Genomic DNA, 22,005 nt, shown 5'->3' on the forward strand with positions numbered 1-22,005 from the left:
TGTAGAAGACCCCTCTGATGTGTCAACTCACATCAGAGTTTGTGGTGAGCAAGAAATATATTTTGGTTGTGCTAAGCCACTGAGATTTCAGTTATTTGTTACAGAAGCATAACTTAGCCTATCCTAACTAAATGTATTAAGCATCATAGCATTTTCTCATATTACAAATATGTAGTGAATGCCATCTATGTGTCGGGCATGATAGGTAAGGTATCTTATAGTAAGTGTACTGCAAAGCGGCCAAAAGAGAAAATAAAGAATCAAAACATATAGACTGAGGGATGAATAGCTTCAGTCATTTAAAGGAAAAGTGCTAAAGCTGGGTGATTTTGTCTTTGCAAGCCTAGTAGTTACTTCAGAAGAAGCTGTCTAAAAATAAGCTTAACTGCAAAGAATGCAAATTTTCCCTAATTAACTAGTACTTTACTCTCTGAATGAGTCCATACTTTCCTAAAGACCAAATGTTCTCTAAATAAGATTGGGAAGCAGTATGTCCAGGAATATTTCTGCTCTCTTGTTATAACTACATAGGATTTTTGGCTTTAAAAAAAAACTACAAATGTAAAAGGAACACTGGAAGTGATCTAATATATATTTTAAATTGTCACCAATCCTCATCAGTCAGTGCCCTTGTGCCTTTGTCATAATTAGACAGTGTGAGTATGAATTTTCTGGATTAGGGTTACTTAATAGATCAGGGCTCTTAAGAGATTCATAATCTCCCTTGACAGAAATATTCACGTGAGAAAATTCCATTGCAGTTATGTACTTTGATTCAAAATCTATCCATCTATAACTGCCTTGTGATATGATAGCAAATTTGGGAGAAAGAAAAAAAATGTTGGGGGACACTGAGGCAAAATGTAGAGGAGGCCTGTTAGTTCACTGGTCATCATTTTGAGTGGTGAAAAGTCAGGAAGGATAACAGGAGCTACTCAGGGTTCACCTCTTTGAATCCCAAGGGTATCTTTTCAAAGATCAGCAGAATTTCAACAATCATAGTGATCCAAAAGAGTCTGGAATCCCAACCCAGGCTGTCAGACAAACCCCGAGCCATGGGAAAAGAAAATCTTTCATTAATTTTCTGTCCAGTGCTCTCAGCAGCTTCATGACTTTGCTTAGTGGAATATCCACAGCCTCATAGCACTGTATGTCCCTCCCTTCCTCCTTATGCTCCTCTACCCACTGAAGCCAAAAGTGTTTTTAGAGTACTGCCTGAGAGAGGTTGTTCCCAGGTCTCTGTGTACTGGCCAGGGTTTAACCTCAAGTTTATAGAACTCCTGGGAATCCTCATGGAAGCCACAATGACAGTCTAACTTGGAATCTGGCGTCCTGGGCAAGAAAACCACAAACCCTGCCTAGGCGCTTTATCTGCCAGGCCGGGCTTGGAGAGATAAACTGCTCTGAGACAGAGGTCAGATTAGAATGAGCTATTGCAGTTTAGCAATTCTGGCTGAAACTCTCAGGAACTGCGACGAGTCTGGCCCAAAGCGAGCTCAAATTACACACATTCCCTCTTACCATTCTCATTTCTAGCTTAATTTAAGACTTTCTTGTGGGTCAATCTTCCTTAGGATGAGTGGTTTTAAAATCATCAAAATCAACAAATTAAAAAAATATATATTGCCACAGACTGAATATCTCAGTTTCTGAACAACTGATGATTACAAATTTATCATTTACCAATTACCATTAAACAATATGTTGTTATAATGAAAGACAGCTATGTAGAAGGACAAATATTGGCATCCATCCAGAGGAACGTCCTTGGATTAACAGTTTCAGATACCACTTTAGATATAACACATCTATGAAGAGGACATCAAGAGAATACTGGGAGGGGTTTGGGGTAATGATTGATATTTTCTCCATTTGCAACTTAACAATTACTTCACTGATCAATTCCATTGGTCTTGTCTCCTGGCTAACTAATTCAGACTTTTCCCATAATAGAAATCCACAAAAATCTTATTCTGGAATGAAACCCAGTTGTTCAAGGTTAATTCTCCATTTAGAGTTCCAGAAAATAATCTTAATATATAAAGCATCCCCAGGTGTTTCCATGCAGTAATTATCTGTGCAAAATAGAAAGTATTACTCATAACACAGAAGTTATCAGCACTATACTGGAGAAGATACAAAACAGCCCATCCAGCAGTCTCAAAGGTTCACCCAATTGAAACATTCACTTTGACTTCTCATTTTACTGTCAAGCCTTATTACATAAGGGTGATTTGTGTTCCACACCAATTAGCTAAAAAGTTTAGACATTAATCCACTACTCAGAAGCCACCCTTTGCAATGAGGCAGTTTTGGGGGCAGGGGGGAACAGTTCTGGGTTTATTGATATGGGATCTATCAGGGTGAGGAGATAGGGCACAACATGCTCTCAAATGCCAGCTGAAGACATTCAACAAAGGGGCTGTCTCCTCCTGGCTCCCTGTGCGCCTTGCAGGCACATCACTCAAGAGCAAGCAGTGTTTGCTGAAGAACGTCAGGAATGCCACATGGAGCATCTCAGTAAACAGGAATCTGTATATATCTGATAAAGGACTAGCACCCAGAATATGTAAAGAACCCTTACGATTCAACAATAAAAACAACCCAAATGAAATAGGGGCAATTTACATTTTCCCAAGGGACATATACAAATGACTAATAAGTACATGAAAAGATGCTCGACATCATTAGTCATTAGGGAAATGCAAACTATAATTAGATATCATATCACACCTACAGGATGGTTTCAATCAAAAAGCCAACAACGAATGTTGGCAAAGATGCGGACAAATTGGAACCTTTATACACCGGTGGTGAGAATGTAAAATGATGTTTGGAAAATAGTCTGGCAGTTAGTCTAAAAGTTAAACAGAGTTACCATGTGACCCAGCAACTTCACTCCCAGGTATGTACATAAGAGAAAAAAATATACACCCATGCAAAATATGTGTACACAAATGTTTATAGCAATACTATTTATATTAACCAAAAGTGGAAACTACTCAAATGTCCATCAACAGATGAATGTATAAACAAAATGAGGTATATTTATACAATGGAATATTATTTGGCCATAGATAGGAATAAAGTCTTGATACACACTACAACATAAATGAACCTTGAAAACATTATGCTAAGTGAAACCAGACACAAAAGACCACATATTATATAATTCTGTTCATATACGGTGTCCAGAATGGGAAATCCACAGAAATGGAATAGAGACATAAAGATTAGAGGTTCCTTAGGGATGGGTGGCAGTGGTGGGCAGGGGAGGGGTGAGATTGTGAGAGCTAAAGGCTATTAGATGTCTTTTTGAAGTGATGAAAATGTTCTAAACTATGACTTTGCATATCTGTGAATATACTTAAAGCCCTTTGAATTGCTCACTTTAAATGGGTGAATTGCCTGGTGTGTGAATTATACCTCAACAGAGTTATTTTTCAAAAAGGAAACTGGGTATGATAGGAAACACTCTCTGGCTGCCCCAGGTAGATTGAAAGGCAGTGGGAGGGAGGAAGAATGAGAGTGGCCATGGAGAACCCCCGGTCCCATCCAATGGCAACCGAGTAAACCAAAAGAGCGACATAAGATTCATGCAGCTGGCATGATGCTATCAGAGTTCCTTCACTCACTTAGTCATTCAGCAAATGTTTACTGGGCACCTTCCGTGTGTCAAGTTGTGTTCTAAGAAACTGGGATACGGCCCTGAACAATGGCTTTTTAAAGAGAGATATGGTTAAAGATGTTTACTGCAGCAATGTTGTGCCCCCCAGGACTGGAAACAACCTGACCCTCCATAGGGATATGGTTAAATAACCATGATGGAATTTTGTGCATCTATGCTTTTATTTAAAATTATTTTTAAAATATGTATCACTGGAACTGCTATTATGATGAATCATAGGAAATTGCCAGTTTTGTAGGTTAAAATGGTCAAATGTTGGCCATCTCTTATGCTGTTATATATTTTTAAAATGCACTGTATATAGAGTCATCAGTTGTAACAAATGTCTCACTCTGGTGGGGGATGTTGGTAATGGGGGGGCGGTGCACGTGTAGGGACAGGGTATATGGGCAATTTCTGTACCTTCCACTCAATTTTGTTGTGAACCTAAAACTGCTCTAAAAAGTAAAGTTTATTAAATTATTAAAAATTCACACTAATGTGCATAATAATATGCGTCTATATTTCTACATGTTTTCACTAGGATAGAGGACAATTAGCACAGAAGGATAGCTGCCTGCCCGTTATTGCTTACTCTAGGAGGGAGGGGAACGTGTGTGTGCTAGGGAAGTGATTATTAACTTAACTTTTTCTTTATATATCTCTACATTGTTTCATTTGTGACAACAATCATGTATTACTTTCATGATTAATAAGGAAAACTGAAAATTATAAATAAGAAAGAGAGCACGAGGGAGGTGTCTATGGAAATGAATCCATGATTCAGAGTCATGGCCCTTTGTGTTCAAGTTTAGTTTCATGTACAGGGTTATGGGCTGACTGTCTAGACATGAACGCCCACCAGTGTACTGAGGAAGTTGCATAGAAATGGGAATTAGCTGTGGATGTGGAACTCTCAATAGCTGCTCAAAAGGAGACACAATAAAAATAGTTTCGTAGCACTTGTGATAAGACAACTGTACAAAGATTGATCACTTGACGTCATTAAATCAAGTGCCCTTTGTGTGAGTTTCTGAGGACAAAGAAGTCCAGGGGTATTTTATATGCAACATGAAAGCTGAGATAAGAAATCAGCAGAGATAAGATTTCAGTACTTCGGTGTGTTTGATGGATTTTACTCTTATCCTTCCTAACTCCTAGACCAAATCCCAGACATTTGCTTCAAGCCTGGAATAGTCTTGGAGCTAAGAGCCTTTTTTTTTTTTTTTTTGGTAATGAATTACACTTCATGTATGCTGCTTCTCCAGGGCTCCCACGAATGTTGGCAGTATCATAGCTTGAAAGACAGGGTGGGATTGTGGTTAAAGGCACACAATGCCTGGTCTCAAACCTCAGCTCTGCAGCTCACTGACGTGGACAACTCACTCAGCCTTCACACATGTCCAGTTTCCCATCTATAAGGCGAGGCAGGCAATGAAAAGCACCTCCAGGGACTGTTGTGGGGAGAAAGTGTGCTAATATAAGTAAAGCATGTAAAATTGTGCCTGACATTAAACCATATAGTTTCGTGCAATAAAAACTTCTTGCCACTTTGGCACATTTTTCAAAACACTGTTTATAATGTGCTGTTTTCTCTCCTTCGCTCACACACATGTACTGATTGCCTCCTGCCTGCCGGGTATTGTGCTAGGCATTCAGAACAATAAGTGAATGAACAAATCTCACCATCCCTGAGTTAAACTGCACATTTCCAAATGTACATATAATTACCTTTTTAATCACTATATTTGTTCAGAGCAGAGAACAAACAGAATTTATTATTATATAATTAGTGGTGAAAAAACACACAGGTGAGGAATAGGACCACTCCAGGGGGATCCTCGAGGAAGAATGCCACTAATATGAGTGTCGCCACAGGGCTTGACACCCCAATTCAGCATTTGTGGTGTGGCTATAAATTATTGAGGCTAGATCTACAATCCAGAGCAGAAACTTGATCCTGTTACCTAAGGGGTTAGATGAGTTACCTCAATGGTTGGTCAAGTTTAGAGCACTCTGCTTGCAGGTAATATTCAAACTCCCACTAGCCACGTGCACAGGCTTGAGAGAAAGCAGAGCTGACCTCGCAGGAACCAGAAAGTGGGTCAAACAAAAAAATGCTAACCCATGTGCCCCTCCTTCTACATCTTTTCCCCCTGGGTTTCATAAAACTGGGGAGAGCTAAGGAAGATGTGCTCCTGGAAATGCCCGTTGACCACTGGAAACTATGTCAGCAGCATATTTGTGGCTCAGTGACTTCTCCAAACCAGTAACTTGACAACAATGCACCAGGCCCCATACAGTAAAATGCTTAGTGTACCGGAAAGCACTGTGGCCGTTCCAGTCACTCATCTGCTTGTTCATTTTGCAGTTATAGACCTTTGTACATGCCTGATGGTGTGCTAAGGACTGGGATTACAAAGACTTTCTTTTAAGTCAGGGGGAAAAACAGGTACAACCCTTCAAAGTTTATAAAGCTTCAATCAGAAAAAAAATGAAAGTCTCTAACAAAACAAATATACAACTTGGTGGTGCTTTTACATGGGCAACCATCAGCTTACTATGTCCTTATGTCAATTGACCGCGGTTCGAGTGCTAATTTCTCAGGAGCTGGTGCAAAGCGGGAGGCTCAGGAAGCTAGAAGAAAAGTGATCTTTCCTAGCACTGCTCCTGAAGGAACACTAGTTAAAATGATGCTCAGAAATGAGGATTTTAAAAAATACAGTACCTACCTGGAAATATTGCCATAGCAACATGCATCTTTCTACTTTTTACAATGCAAAGTTCAGATTTCGGTAACATATTTCTCAGCAGATACCCCTCTCAGCTCCTTATCTGAAGACATTCTTGTAAGCCTAGACTTCTCTTGGGGTCTCAGCGTCATATTATCACAAGACAACTATAAAATCTTTATAGCAGCAGGAATCTATTGAGCAGTGGATAAACCATACATGCAGTAAAAATTCTGTGTGTCAGAATTCAGAAGCCAGGGCAGAGGAGGTCATCTGGCTGCTTGGCTGCTGGTATGAGTTTCTTAAGTCAGAGCAACTTTTCATGAGTATATTCCCACCTGCTCACTCATCTCCCTCCAGAAAAGATTTAATACATCAACACCAGGAAATTAAATCAATGCAGCCAATTTTTAAAAATTCACTTAAAATATAAAAATTAAAACAACGGAGAAATCACGTTTGTTTTAACCCTTAAAGAATCCAGATATAATCATTAAGTTACCCAAAGAAGATGAAAATTGAGGAATTTGAGAGATGGAATTTGAGAAATGGAATTCAAAATGGTTATAAGACTTCGTTGAGAGAGAAGGAATCGGGGTCTTTTTCCCAAAGCAGGATAGTCTCATTTTCATAGCTGCATTGTGAAAATAACAGACAATGCACAAGATGGCCCGATTCTGCTGTTTACAAAGAGCAGTTCACTGAGGTGTGTCCAGCACCCCGCCGGGCCCAGATCACAACTTGTCTAGACAAAGGCGGGCATTATCGGCAACTTCTAGATTTTCATCAGGAACCTACGCTGACACGTCCAGCTAACAAGGTCAGTGTGACAGAAAATGCAGGAGGATGAAGAGACACTGTGGCCCCTTCGAGTTTTCCATGGATCATAACTCCAAACCCAGGGAGCCCTGGGCTTGATGCTCTCGTTCCGCCTGAGAGCCTGCTGCCCTGGAACAGAGTCCAGTTTCTCTAAGGACTTACTGAGCAATCGCCCTCACCCCGACGGAAGGGAAGAAGCCCCGCTTCCCCGAGGGCTCCCAGTCAGTCATTCCAGGTCTGTTGGAAAATCTAAGTCTGTGTCACAGAACTGCCCCCCAGACAGCTCAGTCACACCCTCCTGCCTGAGACTCCCAGTGCCTGGTTCCTCCCCGCAGGCCCCACATAGGCTGCGCCCCCTTATCGCATGTGGTCAGCTCCAAAGAAATGACAGGTGGCCTCAGTGGTTTTAGCCCGTACTCATACGGCTTGGGAAAGAGTGTTTCCAGAGGACTAGAACACTCCCAGGGAGAAAAGGCACCTGCTGAGAACCGAGCCTAGCACCTGCCCCTGCCTCTGCTCCAGGCACGGCCTTGGAGGGGGCTCCGCGCCACAGTGACGCGATGGCACAGGGTGACCCGGCCCAGGGATGGCTGCCTGACCCAATCTAGTCATTGAAGAAACACTCCTTTACACAGCTGCCATTTTCCTGGATTTCCTAACGCGCAATTTTCTCACCAAATCTTTTTTTTCTTTTTGAAAATATGCCTTACTTTACTTTTATGTATTAAAATGTTTATATCTTTGTTTTTTTCTCTCTCCAGTGGAAGTCTTTTTTTTTTAATTTATCTTTATTGTTGAAAGTATTACAGGTGTCCCATTTCTTTCCCCCAACTGACCCCCTCCACCTCGCTCCCACCCCCTCCCCAGGCCTTCACCCCGTCATTGTCTGTGTCCACGCATGTAACAGACGATCATATTTCAGAGGGAAGAGGGAAGGGGGTGGAGGGTGGGAAGAGATTAACCAAAGAAGTTATATGCATATATGCATCACCAAATCTTTTTAAAGTCTCATTCCAAAGGGTGTAGTAGTAACAGGGCAGGGATGACACAAAATTGTGCAGGTTGTGTACTATACAAGGGTATCCAACACAGGAAGTGAGAGTAGGAACTGAAATTCAGCCCTTGCTCCTTTTGCCAAGCCAGGCCCCCTGGGGCTGCATCTGCCCCGGGGGGGGGGGGGGGGGGCTGTTCTCTAATGTGCAAAAAAAGCATTTTCTAGATAAACAGAGGCCCTCTACAGGAGATATGTCAGGGTCAGATGCCAACAGCCTATAGTAGGGTGTTATCTACTCTCTCCTGACAGAGGACATAAGAATGGATGACTCTCTTAATTAGTTATAGCCTCAGTTTCTCCAGCTGTAAAATGGTGACAGCAGTGCTTCTGCATGTTTTATGCCTTGAGGTAGTCACTATAAGGAATAGACTGAGCTCACTAGAAAGAGTCCTTAAAGAATGCAATGCTTATATTAAACATTAGATTTTATTTCTTCACTTTTGTCCTAAGAAAATGCTACTTACTCACTATGAATTATTCTCTAATCAAAAAGGAAAATAAAACTGTTCTGTAGCCCTCGCCAAGGGAAATTTATAGAAGCTCTCATTTCACTAGCTATGCAATTGTCATGAAAAAGGCCTAGCTAGGCACTAGCTACACAGCTAAATGCCTATTCAGGGACCCAACAGAAACTTCAGATCGATTCTTCAACAACTCTGCTCTCAGGTTTTATATGGAAACAAAAGTCATAAACAAGGCTACTAACCAATTTTTGCAAAGAGATGGAGAAGAAAGGACTTTCTTTGCTTGAGGGCAGATAATACGCCTTTCTCATTCTTGGGTTTCAAGGCCCGAACTGAATAGCGGGTTGCTCAATCAGTGTTTGTTGATACTTGTGCTGAGTGGCCCAACGTGTGCTTCCAAGTGCCTGATCCTTGCCTTCAGGGGAGAGATGTGAATCCGGGTATAGACTTAGGACGGTCTTGAATAATTCATGCGAATATATCCACTTTGGTTAGACCTGCAGAAAAGAGACAATTTCCATGTTTAGAAACTTCCTGTATCTGACCTACATCTTGCATGTTCCTCTTATTCCAGTGTTAATAGAACCAGAAAACATGGCAACGAAGTCATCACTCTGATTCTACTTATCCAGATGAAAAGATTGACATTTTAAAAAGGTCTAATTTAACTGACTTAATATGCTACTTCTGAATTACAGACGAATGTATCTTTCTAGGTAAAAATCTAAACAAATAAATGTTAGTGTTATTAATTAGGTCATTCTCTGACCACTTGCTCCAAGTGCAGTGCTTCTGAACTTCTTTCTCTCCAATTCGTCATTCAGACTATATTTTTAGCCAAAAGATGGCTTGTTTGTTATCTAACTTCACTAAAACCTCAAGACTGTTAGTGAAGAGAAAGCAAGTTCTGTGGTCTCTAGTGAGGTCCCATTTCTGGTGGACAGTAGAACCTCACGGAATGAGGTCAAACACTGCTGTTCTTTTGCTTTTATTTCCCGCCTGAGGGTTAAAGAAGCAGTTTGCAGAGGGAGAGCCTCACAACACTCACCCAGGCTTTAAATGTGTTCACTCTGCTTTCAATAGCATTGATTCCTACAACACATACACTAAATAACACTTTGCCATTTAGTGGCTTCATTCTTTGCACAAGCAGATGGCTACTTAGGAATGTGTTTACCGCCACCTTGTGGAACAGAAACAAACTTATTTTGTTTCTGTGCAATTTTTTGGTCACACTTGAAATATTTTTCTGATTTTTGACCACTTTTTCTTTTCTAGGAAGAAGCCTCGGTGCTGATCCTGCTACAGGAGAATTTCACACCTGGCAGGGGGAAAAAACAAATCCTGTTTGCTTCATATGCTGTCCTTCTCCGTCAAATGGAACCATGACACACAGAGAGCAAAAACTTCCATTCCCTGGAAAGCTCCTAAGCCTCACTGACAGTGCCAGGAATTGAACCATAATCCCAGATAATTATATTTACAAGAAAGGGCCTGCCCATAATCTCTCCAAAAAATAATGTTATTCACATATGTTTTATATAGAAATCCACATACATTGGCTTAGCCATGTTTGCATTCTGGTCTTAGACTAGAAAATTAGCCTGACCTAACAGAAGTGTTTAAAATTGCCTGCCCTACAATATATCACATCAATGCAAGGCATGGTCTGGTTTATTTTTCATTACATTTTCCTGTTGCCAAGACATTTCTATAGCTGTATATATCTCTGTAGATGGCTCTAAGGGAAGGGCTAAGAAGTAAGACTATACCCATGTTTGGATAAACATATCTATCTGTTTTACCTCAGAGTGAACTATCTCATCGTGGGAAAGTTTATGTCTGTTAAATACACACCAAAAATTTTAAAGGGTTTGATTATAAGGAATGTCTCTGTCTCTTAAAAATACATAAATTTTTCACTTGGAAAAAGCTAGTTTTTTACAGTTCTTCTTAGCAGCTACTATTTCTAATACCTGAGTAGATAACTCACATTACTGCAGCTTTGACTTGATCCACCACAGTAGTTACTAAAATTATACAACATGGACATTAAATCTGAACAGACAAAACGTAGGAAGCAGCTAGAACCATCCTGCAGCAAAGTTCCTTCTTTCATGAAACCTGCTTTTTTTTTTTTACTGGAAAAAAGAACTGACTCTAACCAGAGTTGTGATTTTCACAACACAATTCCCTTTCCATGGCCTAAGAGATTCTGGAGTTGAAAGTTCAGGAGAGGAGGGAGGGAGGCTCTCTCAGGAATGCTCAGAAATGTGGTAATAGTGATGTCTGAATACTGGGAGGGAAACAAGTGGGACGCAAGGCAGGACCCAGAAAGGGAGCCAAGCCGAATGTTTTTTCCCTGAATTTATGGTAAGGAGCCCCATAAATTCCAGTGTCAGGTTTTCAGAGTATTGTCAAAGCTAGAAGAGAAGATAACAAGTCAAAAGTCTCAGAAATGGAAAAGTAATGCAAGCAAAATAAAATTGAAGAGAAAAGCCAATTGAAAAAATAAATACATTCTTGATACTATGTGCTAGGTCTTTTTTTTTTTTTTTTTAATCTCTAATTCCTCAAAAAGAGAAATTTTTAAAAATCCAATTGGAAATAAAAAAGATCCATGACCTCTTTCTGAGGAAGGAAGGGAAATTAGTCACCAAATATTTATTCAGAATGTTGTGAGGAACATTGGTACTTCTCACCAAAGTGGCCAGCACTCCCAGGCTCAGGGGAGAATTGTCCTGCTTGTTCCCAGGTGGTTGGGTGGGGCCATGTGACTAGTTTGGGTCAATGAGAGCAGAAATGACATGTGTTACTTCCAGGACAGAACACTGAATTGTTGATGCAAGACTCTGAGATGGCTAGTCCCTGTGGCACAGTGGCCTGCAATTCAAGATGGTGGCTGCTTTGCCATCCTGGATTGCTGGGAGAATGTCATGAGCACAGCCCTTTGGCCTATCTGCACAGAACATGTAACCAGCTGAACATATAATGTAGGTGAGAAACAAACCTATATGGTTTAGGCCACTAACATTTTGGAGATGTTTGTTATTGCAGCAAAACAAAGCCAATCCTGACTGCTACATACCTGCAGTAGGGAGGCAGTGTGTTTGTCTTTTGAAGTGGACAAAAGTGTGTGACATGGTCCTTATGTTTAGGCAATGAGTGCCTGAAGCTTATAGTGAACAGTAGGGAGGGCATTGCTAGTGTGAGAAAATCTTATATTTCAAAGCAGTTTTCTCTCTTCTCTAAGAAAGACTGAATTCACCTTCCAGGTGAATTATTACTTTAGGGGGAAAAAAAAACACAAAAAAAGTGCCCTTTGGTCACATTAATGCAAATCAAGAACACTCCCAATGGTTGTTAGGGGAGGGAAAAAAACCTCTAATTTAATTCCATTTTTTTAGGAGAGGAAGTTAAGCCTTGATTTGGAAATGTCAGTTGTCACAAAGAATTGAGTCAGAGTTGTGACTCAGAGGCCTTCCTGAGTGACAGAAATTTAATTTCCTCTTTTGATCTCATTTGAACATGTCTTAGAGGTGGAGGTGAGCCAACCACTGCTCCCTGAGGGCAGCCAAAAAGACATCTGGATCTCTGGACTTGCAAGAGAACCACTTTGAGGAACCACACAACTCATTTTCTCTGTTGTTCTTTACTTCAATTATTCCCAGGCTTAAATAAGGTCCTAACAAAAGTTGTTGCTTCCCACAGAGAGTTTAGGGCTGTGCTCCCAAGAAGGGAGATCCCTTAGGGAGCTCCAGAAGCAATGCAAGTCCCCTTGAAAGCCACAGGTACACAGAGGGCCATCTGTAGACAAAATACATACTATGCCGGGCTCATTTTTCCAATGCTTATTACAGATAAAATGCACATTCATAAAAATACCACTGAATTTACTGTATCTTTGTGACATTTTCAAGCAACAGATGTTCTCAAGCAACAGATATTGAAAGTACAAGGCACAAGCACATGGGGTCCCTTAAATGGTCTGACATTTAAAAGGAGCCCTCGCTCTACAATCACTAAGGAACCACTGGTTTTAAACAATAGATTCCTGTCTCATTTCTGAGAAGACTGAAACTCATCGGACAGCCAGTGTCCTGGATGCAGGGGTGGGGATGCCTCCTCCTCCACAAGCCACACTCCTGCTTCATGCACTGCTGCAGTTCTGCTAACCCCATGAATACAAGTCACCCATCTTTGAATTTCCTGTCCTTACTGCTTAATATCAACATATACATATATCCATGGCCCTACATACAGATTCATCCTAGAGGCAGATTGTGAAGTGAACAGAAATGAGACATATTTAAAAGACCACAGACAAGGTCACCCATAGACAGACCTGCCCATGACAGGTAAGGTACCACCTCTGTCTCATTCTTATTTCTTAGAAACTCAATACCAAAAGACAAGGCCTTCAGTCCTAGCTCCAGCTGGTCACATGTAAGTGAACGAAGGCAAGACACTGGCTTTCCACACTGAGTGACTGTTTAGAGCTTGGCACCAGGAAATGTATGCTCTTTTCTAACCCAGTTTGTAAAAGAAACCCTCCACTTGTCCCAGAGTGTAATAATATCTATAGCCAAAACTGCCAACCAGGGGAACGTTCGAGGATTTCAGACCTAAGCAACCTATTATTTTGTTGGTTTTCTTACCCCACTGCCTAGGTTGAGTGTCTTCCTCATAACAGGCACTACATTAAATGCTTTACCATTACTGTCTTTATTATACACAACAACCCCTGTGAAGCCCAAGATGCTATTGTTCCCATTTTAAGGATGAAGAAAATGAGGCTTAGAGAGGTTAAATGAACTGCCAAGGTAACTAGTTAGTGTCTTAGCCAAGGCTCACAAACAAGTCTGTCTGTTTTCAAAGCCTGGGTGTGCGTCTGATTACTCCACTCTGCCTGGCTTCTTCCCAGAAGCTGTAGCCATCTGATTTGGGTCATCATGGAACATTGGTCTTTTATAAAAATTTCTCATTTGGAAATGGTGACTATTAGTGTCACGTTCAGATAAAGGTACAGCAGGGAAGTCAGAATTATGAAATCATAGGCCTGAAAGGGACTGAGAGCTAAACAATGATGTGGCGGACTCTGCCGTGTACCAGCGAGGGGTGGACAAGTCAGTGACTACAAATCAGTGCAAACATCTCAATGGCCAGCTGGACTAGAGACACCCAAACAAGGTTGTCTTCCAAAGTGAACATACACTTTAATGTATTTCTAGGACGTTTATTTTTCAAAGCCAGCCACTTTACTGTATCATCACACCTTGCATATGCATTATAACCAATTAACCCAAACAACAATTAAGGACAACACGACGTTACTAATTGTATCATTACCGAGATAAAACATTCTTCGTTTTTTCCCTATATTCACCTTATATATGTTTAGAACAGATAAAGCATTAAGTCTTTCAATGTTGACTTATTATTCACATATATTTATTTTATGAATATTTCATTTGGTAGATTTTTTTTTTTTTTTTATAGTGTTCAAGTCAATTGTGTTTATCTTCAAAGGTGCTAGGCAGCTACCACGCACTTGTCGTTATTCACGTGCCGAGACGTTTGGTGCTCGATCATTCGTGGTACATTTGTACTCCACCGAAGTGAGCACAGCTTTACCTTCTCATCAATAGAAGTCATTAAGTTATTTGGTAGACTTTCAGTTTTAAATAAATACTGATATTCTGCCCTTTTAAAAATGGCTTTTTATGCTAAGTGAAATAAGTCAGTCAGAAAAGCTAAGAACCATATGATTTCACTCAGATGTGGAATATAAAACTGAAACTCGTGGACACAAACAGGAGTGTGGTGGTTGCCAGAGAAAAGGGGGTGAGGGGTGAAGGGGGTCTTAGTATACGGTGACTGGAGAAGATACGACTTTGGGTGGTGGGCACACAGAGCAATATACAAAACTTGTAACATAGAAACCCACATCTGAAGCCTATATGTTCATATTGACCATTGTCACCCCAATAAATTAAAAGAGGGGGGAATGGTTATTTGCTTTGAGTTAATCAATTAGTCCATTTATTTTATTCTTATCCAAGTAATTTTTAAAAATATAATTCACTAAATATTTGTGATCAAATCTGATAATCATTGTTTTGTTTTTTGTTTTTATTAATTCTCACCTGAGTATATGTTAATTGATTTGAGAGAGAGAGATTGATGTGAGAGAGAAACATCTATCGGTTGCCTCCTGCATGTGCCCCGACTGGGGATGGAACCCAGGTAACCTAGGTACGTGCCCTCACCAGGAATTAAACCCACAACCTTTCAGTGTTTGGGATGATGCTCCAACCAACTGAGCCACCCAGCCAGGGCTAATAATCATTGTTTTATGTAGTCCCCGTTGAGAAGTAAAAAAGTGTCAGTATATGAACAAATAATTAAAGCCAAGTTTTATGTTCAAAGTATTTGTTTAGAAACAATTAATATAATACTAAACATCACCTTAAGCTTAAATAGATATCTTAATTTTATAGAATAAATAAGCACATACATGGTAATAAATGCACAACTACATGAATATTTGTCAAGTTTTTTACTTTCTTAAATTTCTCTCTTGATACTTTCTAAGTTTAAGATATTTGTTAAAGTATGTTAAAGCATGTTATTTTTCTCTTTTCTTGTAAGTTGTATTCAGATATATCATCAAGAAAAGTGCATAGACCATAAATAGAACATCTCAGTGAATTTCCATAAAAGGAAGACACCCATGTAACTGGCATGCAGATCATGAAACAGAGAAAGACCAGCACCTCCAAGACCCCATCCTGGCCCTCCCAGTCACAACCTTCCAAGAGTAACCACTAAGTTGACTTAACCCCACAGTTTAGTTTTGTCTCTTTTTAAACTTCATGTAAATGAGATGATACAGTATTTAGTTTTTGTGAGTATTGCCTTTCTTTAATACTGTGTTTCAGAAGTTCATCCCTGTGGTTGCATGTAGCTGCAGTTTTTAATTCTCATTGCTGAATAGTACTTGATTGTAGGGATTTACTAGAATTTATTTCTCCACTATATGTTGCATGGGACACGAGTACGCTAAAACATTATTCCTTGTTTATCTGAAATTCACATTTATCTGAAGCTCCTGTGTTTTGTCTGTCAACCTTAATCCTTGCCAACACTTAGCATTGTCAGTAGAAGTGCCTACTTTACTATAAAACAACAACAAAAACTACTTGCTACCCTTGTAGTAGTTGCATCTACAAAATAAAAGTGAAGACTTAACAGTCATTCAGTTCATGTAAATACCACGAACAAGAAACTGGTTTATTCAAGAGTACCTCCTCCTACAGAAAAAAAAAAGAAAGTTCACTCTATGTAATAAAGTATGTCTTTCAGCTATGTACATTTATTAAATCAACTGGAACATTGCCAAGTCTTCACTTTATTTTTGATGTATAAACAGCCTCAATTGTGTTGACAGTTTGCTTACAAACACAGAAGTTGTAGTTATAACAATGTTTATTATTTCTATGAAGTCCTTTTATTCTTCAAAGCATATTACAAATTACAAATTAATTAAACTCTACAATGGCCCTCCACGCCCTCCCCAGGGAAGAAGGGAATTAGTATACTTATTTTAATACTCCAAATCCCAAATTCAAGATATAAACCAATTGGTCACAGAGTAAATTTCAACCTAAAACCAAAGACCTTGGCTCCATGTTCCAAACACTAAGCTTACATCAATCAAAGGGAAACATGCCTATTCCACCTAACAAAAACTACTGCCATTCTGCTTTTCCATCTTGAAGTGGGAAAAAGAGCTGGGGATCAGGAAATGCTGAACTTTTCCAACTAAGTGCTTATCTTCATTCTTAAATCCGAGCCTCGTCAGCAAGGTCCCAACCTCGGTGAAGTTCTGATTTGTGTTTTGGTTCTAAAAATGGGTACTCATCAAGACACAAGGGATAGCCACAGAAAGCCAGAAAAATGTAGGTTCTGGAAAATCTAGCACAGCTCAGAGGAAATGCTAAGATTATTCTGTTGCCATCTTGCAGTGTCATTACTGAACAAGTTTACTGAAGTTTACTGAACAAGTACAATAAAAATCTTGTCTAAATTTCTCTCTTGACTTTTCCAGCCACAAAAATCTTGGCATGGGGAACATTTATCATAAAATGACTATTGTTCCATCCAGATCCTCAATGAAAGTGAGACTCTGAGGTCCTGTTGGGAACAGCTGGGATATTTCTGGAGAAAGCATTTCAATTTAATTCTATATTTGTCTTCGAGTATTAACCAATAATTTATGAATGTTTCCTTGACAACTAGTATTTAAAGAAATAGAAATTGTGTTTTTCAGAGCAATTTTTCCCCTGAATTATTCCTTTAGTTCCCCTAAAAATATCTCAATTAGATTGCTTATATGACAGATCTTTCTCCCTTTTTCTGCACTTCTTTTCTATCAAATGAAGAAAATGGTCACTTAAAGCATAAATGTAATTAAACTATGATGGGTGGCTATGTACTGAAAAGTAAAAGTGTAAGATCTAGAAGACATACTACTTACTGGTGATGATAAAAGATAAAGTTTAGTTCACACGTGCAAAAAGTTAAACAAAATACATTATTTAATTTGAGCATGCCAAAGATATACTACTGGGAGCACAAGTCCTTAATAGGTAAAGCAAAGAGTCACTAAAGAGAGAGATTTTCAAATGACAGTCTTTACACAGTAATCAACTGTGAGCCAATACAGACATAGAAAAATATGTTTATTTTATTAAGTAGAGTTGTTTAGCTGAAATAGGGATTTTTAAGAAGCGAATTAGTCCATAAAAGATTTGAAAGTTTCCTGTTTACCCCACAAACCTGGTCATCCTCCCAGGACCTCCCTCACCCGTCATCTTCCTCATGTCACGTTAGGGGCCATTGTTGGCTCTCTTCTTGCTGTGAACTCTCTTCTCAGCCCTCTTTGTATTCCTCACCATTTCCCAATCACACAGTAAATTCGTCGACTCCTCCCCATCCTGACCGACACACCCCTCGTTTGGCGCCCGTGGATAGGACAGCAGCCCTATTCACTCCAGCCATCCACAGTCCATTCTCCAGGCAGCAGACGAGGGGACCTTTTAAACTCTCATTACTAGGTTATATCACTTCCTATTTTTTTAATTTAAAAAAACACTCTTCAATCAAACTTCTCAGTACAGCCCACAAGGAACTGCAACTAGCACCATCTGGGCACATAGGAACAGTTTAAGAAATATTTGAATGAATAATAAATAGAATTGAAAAACCATTTTTAAGGGAGAGTCCCAAAGAAAGAAGTAGCCCCAGCAAATTAACGTCAAAGGAAGGGCAAGGGGCAGGAAGGATGGTCATTCTAGGCAGGTCAGGGCTCCACAACAGCAGTTAGTTGCTTGGTCTTTGTGAACCACCTCCAAAGAAGCCCCTGAAACCATTGGAAGATGCATCTGCTTGCTCCCCTATCCCACCTTCCAGCCTCCACAAGGGTCCATCATCTCAAGGCAACCACTGAGGGAGCCAGAGTTTCCTGGGGTCTTATCAGGCAGTTCCCCGGGTGCAGGGGTCTCTCCCTGCTGGTTGGCATCCAGCACAGAGGTTCCTTGGTCTATGGGGATGGTGACCACTGGGCACAGCCAGACTCCCAGACACTGATGACGGCACGAGCCTTCACGGAGCTGCAAGTGGATGAGGTAGAGTCAAGCGGGTCATGAAAATAATAGAAACTGGCCCAGAACAACCATAAAGAAGAGTCGCAGAAGAATGGGACAATAAAGAATCTAGAGATTATCGAGAAGACGTTTCCCTTAGCTATACGTTCACTAATTCACACCGAGGCAGAATCAGACAATAACACCAGGACTGTGTCACCTACTATTGCCATCTGTTGTTTAATACACTTCCCATTCCTAACTGCATGTTCAATTATTCTCAATTACTCCTTTGCTTGCCACTGTAAGACTTGAGTTGAGATTCCTCCAAGTATGTCACTACAGATAAATACCTGAATTGGGAAAAACAATTTCAGTTAAATTTTGGTGAGCATCAGGTCGGGTCAACAATAAACTTCACAGAATGGTGCCTTGACAAGGTTTATTTCTATTTGAGTATACCATGTATTTTTTAATGCCATCTAAGTAGCAGAAATATGACATATAGATGTTAGGAGTAACAAACATAATTTGTGCAATAGGAAAATGTATAACAAGTATATGATTTATTTGTTGACAACTACAGAAAGTCCTGTTTCACTTAAGAAAACAATAGTTGATGAACAGCAGATCATTAGAACTAATGAAAAATTCCAAAACTAAAGAAAAACACTGCAAAAAGAACAGACTGACAATCCCTAGTGCCAATCTGAAAATGTGTTTTCAATTCCTGGATAGTCTCCTAGAGACTATATAAGAACAACAACAAAAGAAAGTAAACAGATTTAAAGGCAATACTAATAAATTATAACATGGCCAGGTATATTTTAATTACTGCCAGAGAAAAGGACAATCTAAATATATTTACTTAAAAATCAAATGTTGCAAATTGAAAAAAGAGTGTAACTATTACATTGAAATGGCAGGAATCATAGGGTGTAATCACAAAGAAACTTGATTTTCATTTCTTACTGTTCTTTTAAATGTGTTATGGGGCTGTTTTTTCCCATGACTCCAGATGAAAACTTGGTCAAACCCTTTATTTTTCTTGTCCCTTTCTCATAATCTGAACAATGTGCATTCTGAGTCACATAGCACAGCCCCAATTTCAGACTTAAATTACCCAGCATCATGTAATAGGTAAAGCTTTCATCTTCATTTAAATTTTAAAGACTATTTCACAGTCCCCAAGTCTGGTCCAGTATCCGCCATTGGAGGAAGAACGGATTCGGTGGGCACATCCTCTCTCCTTCCCCCATACAGACCTTCCATTCCGCTTCCCTACCTGTTAGTTGTGGTTCCTGGCCCCTCCAGGGTTGGAGTAGAAGGAAAAGAAAAGGAGACAGGGTCATTCTTCCTTGATGACTACTGTCCTGGAATATGACTGTGGTGACCTCTGGACTTGACCGTTGTTTAAAGCTGACTCTCTCTTGAACTCTTTTGTGGGTTCCTCAGATGCTCCTTCCTCCTATTGCGAGGGATTACATACTTGCAGTTCCTTTGACCTGAGTAAATGATTCTCTAGTGCACCTGGCTGCTGCAGCTTTTTCCTGCAGCGAGTAGGCTTCCAGGGGTGTTCCTCTAGTGTCTTCCTTTCTCTTGTGAGAAGCCTGGCCCCTAGGAAACACTCATGTTTTCTACAAACTCTGGAGCACAGGCTGATCCCAAGGAAGCAGGAAGGTCTTCTGTGGTACGTCATGACAGCAGGTGAGCCAGTCACTCATCCTGTAGACTTCTGAGTTTGAGTCCAACTGGCGTTGAGTCCAACTTTATCTACTGAACTGCAAGAGTCCCATGTTAAGCTCTCCAGTTTCCCTGGGCTGTAGATAAGAGGCACCCATAGCTCTCCTCTAGGGTTGGAGAGCACTTGCAGCACATAGAGAGATGGCTCCAAAAATCCTCTCCTCTAATCTCCAGATTCTGACTGTTATAACCTTGAAGTGGGTGGGAAAGATAGAGAAATAATCAGACTGGGTTTTGCCCGTATCTTTCAAAGATTCTGCAGTCTGGTCTCCATCCTTGCTTTGGGATGGCTGATACAGAAAGATATAAAATATATTAATAAATATATATATGACATGGGGTGAACTATAGCTAGGATTTCCATTTTAATAACCTGTTGCATTCATTTCTTTTAAACATCCACTGCCAACAGTGGTTTGACTCTCCAGATGAACCAGCTACTGAATATGTCTGGAGGGAAATATGCTACAATAACATACTAGAACAAGATTCCATAGGCCATCAAAACACCAGCATATGTCTCCTTGAGACAAAAGGAGAAACTCGATTCTCAGACCACTTCTTAGACCACTCCCAATTCTAAAACGCTTATAAGCATGACCACATAATTCAATCAAACACTGTTGAAGGGCCCAAGAGGCCCCTCTGTAACAGCACCAGGTACATCTCAGTTCCATTCTTTGCTGTTCTTCTCCCCTGACACTGGCAGGTTCCCCAGTATCTTTCCCACCCACTTCTTTGCTGACGCTGAAGACAAGTTCAGAGGCTCTATCAGAATACTAAACACCTGGGCAAACAAAAGGATAACATCAGCAACAGCCACAAAAATTTGGAAACAGTGAATGTTCTTATAGCCCTGGTACCCTCCTCAGGAGGCAAGTGGAAATTCTGGTATATTTGAGCCTCGGCTTATGTTTCTGAGAGTATGACCCTCTAAACATTTGGTGGCCATGTAATTTATCATCCATACTTAGGCAGTTTTGACATTAAAGAGGTGCTAATAATCATTATGCTGGGACAAAAATTTGAATAACTTTTCTCCTTCCTCTGACAAAGTCTGTGCAGACAGGTCACCCCCCTACAGGGCCATACACAAGCATGAACACATATTCACACTTGTCTTGCCTGGCCAATTTGGTTCTTTAGTTTCCACTGGGGTTTTTCCCCACAGGAAGACTAATCACTTAGAACATCTCTTTATAGGTCAGGTCCTGCCCTTAAAAAAAATATTTTCTGAGTTTCTAAATATCTCCCATGTTTTAGAATTAAATGGTGTAGAGCAAATAGTGAAACTTCTCGGTGTTTTAAGTCATCTTACAAAGTCTCCAAAACATGCAAATATTCATCCCAGATGCACATTCTGCATACAAAAACCCTCTACCCAACGAAAAAGAGAAAAGCAAGAAACCAAAGCCAAGTTCTTTAATGAAGCATCTGCCATGAAAGCATGAGTGTAAATGGTTTAACCGTCTGCATAATTCACTGCCAAACTCAAGACCAGAACTCATGTCTGCGAATTTCAACGTGAAAACCCTCACTGGGTTTTTACACAAAACCACATGATTATAGGATTCCTTCCTCTTCGGAAAATATTAGCTCTTTCTAATTGACCTTTTTCTCGTAATGCAGAGAATTAGCACTGTTTTAAATCTTCCACTTTTAACTGTTACCATCTTTATTAAAGAATTTAAGCCTAGGCTATTAACTCTGGCTGCAGAATATCAGTCTAAAGATGGGAAGCAGAATATACTTTATGTATTAACATATCTCAAGTGCATAAGAAGAAAACATATCAAGTGTAATACCCACCATAGTTAGCTGGTTCATTTCCTAAGCCTTACCACACTTTGTAATACAATCACCTCCAAAAAATGCTGGT

General features: G+C 40.0%; 1 long non-coding RNA gene across 3 annotated transcripts in view; it reads right to left on the minus strand.

Annotated features, from left to right (window-relative positions):
- Nucleotides 1-8,415: 8,415 nt before the first annotated feature.
- Nucleotides 8,416-22,005, minus strand: part of LOC308563618 — a 57,659-nt gene continuing 44,069 nt past the window's right edge. For 2 of the 3 annotated variants that reach the window (XR_013999797.1, XR_013999798.1), the window contains one exon: nt 18,817-20,317. This is a non-coding gene — a long non-coding RNA (uncharacterized lncRNA). Of the gene's footprint in view, nt 9,234-18,816; nt 20,318-22,005 lie in introns of those variants that run through there. The other variant, XR_013999796.1, reaches the window with a different exon arrangement.

Source organism: Miniopterus schreibersii (genome assembly GCF_964146895.1).
Source record: "Miniopterus schreibersii genome assembly, chromosome: 11".
NCBI classification, from domain to species: Eukaryota; Metazoa; Chordata; class Mammalia; order Chiroptera; family Miniopteridae; genus Miniopterus; species Miniopterus schreibersii.